Source organism: Babylonia areolata, chromosome 34 (genome assembly GCF_041734735.1).
Source record: "Babylonia areolata isolate BAREFJ2019XMU chromosome 34, ASM4173473v1, whole genome shotgun sequence".
Lineage (NCBI taxonomy): Eukaryota > Metazoa > Mollusca > Gastropoda > Neogastropoda > Buccinidae > Babylonia > Babylonia areolata.
In genome coordinates this window covers 13505693-13508934 of record NC_134909.1, presented here as the reverse complement: position 1 = coordinate 13508934, position 3242 = coordinate 13505693, and positions in this window count along the sequence as shown.

Below are 3242 nucleotides of genomic sequence, written 5' to 3'. Positions count from 1 at the left end.
CAAAAACACCACCACCACCACCACCACCACCAACAACAACAAAACAGCAGCATCCTCAGTAGCACAAGTTACTATATTATTTATTTTGTGGTAAGGAAAAAACAAACACAAACACACGCAAACAGAAACACACAAAAACCAGCAACAACAAAACAAAACAAACAAACAAACAAAAAACCACACACACACACACACACACACACACACACACACACACACACAAAGACACACACACACACACACACACACACACACACACACACACACACACACACGATAACATTGGTAACTATATGTTTGAAAATGGTCTAGCTTTGTCGACTGAAAAAACATGTATGATGTTGTTTAATTCAGGTGGTAACCCATCTAGCACACCCATTTTTAAATTACTTGGTGACGTCATTGATTATAAACAGGTAGTGAAGTTTTTAGGCGTTTATCTTACTTCAAAGCTGACATGGAACATTCACTTTGATTACATCTTAACAAAGGCAAGGAAAAGTATCAATTTTATGAAAATTATAAGCCGCTTACCCTGGGGAATGGATACAAAAACATTGATTCATCTTGCCATGGCCCTTGTAAGATCTAAGATAACCTATGCACAAGAAATATTTTTCAGTGCACCTAAATATCTATTACAAAAGATTCAAAGTGTAGACTGTAAGGCTATCAAAATTGCCCTCGGAGTGCCCTCTCATGCATCCAATCAGGAAACATACAAAACAGCCGGAATTCTTCCCTTAAATGAACATCGTGAGTTAGCAACAGCAAAATTCGCTGTGAGGTACACTTCAATGACAAAAAATTTCATTGCTGATGAACTGACAGTAAGATCAGACATTGATTTTCCTAAAAGAGCTAAAGCCATCTCATCACAAGAAACATTTCAAATCTGTTAAAAGAATCTGAAGTTAACATGAAAGAGTTAGCTGCAAAACCACATCATTCTCCTGTTCCTTTTTGGGAAATGTTGAAAGCGGATTTTGATATCACTTATTCTGAAACAAAAAAGGAAGAAAACATCAATATCACGACAAGTACTGCCAGAATTCATATAACAGAAAAATATCAGAATCATCTCCATGTATTTACAGATGGATCTGTTCTTGATGACAAAAACGCTGGTGCGGCTTTCTATATTCCTGCCTTTAAAGTTGAAAAATCTTACTTTATTGGAAAACACCTTTCCATATTCACAGCTGAGCTAATTGCTATTATACAAGCTCTGAACTACTTAGTGAGCCATCAAATAGTTTTCTCGAAAATAGCATTCTTTGTTGATTCCAAATCAGTACTTTATGCTCTAGAACTATTCAGCCTTGAAACAAGACCTGACTTAGTTATTGAGGCAAATCATTTGGTACATTGTTTAAGGATTAAAGGGACTGAGGTCAGTTTTTGTTGGGTGCCTTCTCATGTGGGCATTCTTGGCAATGAAACTGTTGATAAAGCAGCTAAAAGAGGAGCGCAAGATTCAGAGAAATCGACAAAAATACATGTCCGTCTCTCCGTAAAAGAGGCATACACTCTGTTAGAAAAATCAGCATGGGGTCGATTTCATAACCGATGGAAGTTAAAGTTTTTAAACCATAAAGGAACATTATTCCCCGAGAATATTATTAAAGAAAAGATACCGAATCCATCAGCTTGCTATACAAGATTAATAACCTCTACTTTCTTCCGTATAAAACTTGATGCGCTGAAGATAAAGTATAGTAAAAATGTTACATGCATCTGTGGTAAGCAGTTCAGCTTGCATCATTGTTTGTTTCACTGCCAGCAGTTACGTACCTTCTTGCCCAAGTATTTCAAAGAGAATAATAATTCTGCAGATGATTTTTGTAAAGTTATTTCTGACGAGGTTCTTATGGTCGAACTTTCACAGGCATTAGTTCATAGCCCTATTTCTACATTCCTTTAATGCACTTCAGAATTGTGTTAATGGTTTCTGATTATTATAATTATTATTATTGAATTGTTACTGTTAAATGTAATAGCATGTTAGTTATACCCCATGCCCCCACCCCACCCCACCCCACCCCTTTTTAATTTTTATTTTTATTTTTTTAACGTCTAATATCACTGATAGTGAAAAGACGCTAAACAAAAGAACGAACACACACACACGGACGCACCAACTGATTTACTCGCCCCGTTTAGTATCTGACTTGTGTTGGCATGCTTTACGATCGTTTTTTCTTGCCTCCTAGCCCCGGGTCCTTGCATAATTTTTATCATTTTTTTTTAATGAATTCAATTTTGATAACCCAGTTTTATAAACAGTTGGTTTCCGAACATTATTATTATTATTATTATTATTATTATCATCATCATTACAATCACCATGTGGAGTGATGGTCTAGGGGTAACGCGTCCGCCTAGGAAGCGACAGAATAATTATGAGCGCGCTGGTTCGAATCACGGTTCAGCCGCCGATATCCCCCCCCCCCCCCCCCCCAAAAAAAAAAAAAAAAAAAATCACAATTTTTTCTTAAAAAAAAAGAAAAAGTCATGAGATAATTGGCACCTTATAAGACTGCTCAGTTAAGAAATAATTAATCAATTTCTCTGATGCTTATTCGGAATTACATTTATCTTATTCACCATTGATGTATTTCGAGTTTGGTAGACGATTTATTTAGTAAACATTTATCATTTCTTGCCGATAAAATGACGAGACTACCTTCACTTCATATCAAATGGGACATTTTGTTCAGAAATAATTTTATCTCACTGGATACGTGTTCGCGACATTTTTTTTCCCCCCAATGTGATACATCCGTTTCATAGTACGAGGGTAGATTAAAAAGTTCTCGCCCTCTCTGTAGAAGCAATGGCACTGACTGTAAAGTATCAGTATCAGTGTCAGTATCAGTAGCTCAAGGAGGCGTCACTGCGTTCGGACAAATCCATAATACGCTACACCACATCTGCCAAGCAGATGCCTGACCAGCAGCGTAACCCAACGCGCTTAGTTAGGCCTTGAGGAAAATAAATAAATAAATAAATAGATAAATACATAAAAAAAGAACTACCACTACTAATAATAATATTTATAAGGCGCAAAAACTTGATGACTGTAAAACGTGAGCACATCTATACACTAGAATCTCTTCAAAGGTTATTAATCACAAAGTTACAAGTATCTTATCTATATTTGGTTACCGGTGATGGTCGTGAATGAATGAATGACGTTATCCGTTACATGTTTCAGACGGAAATCGAGCATGGTTGGGAAG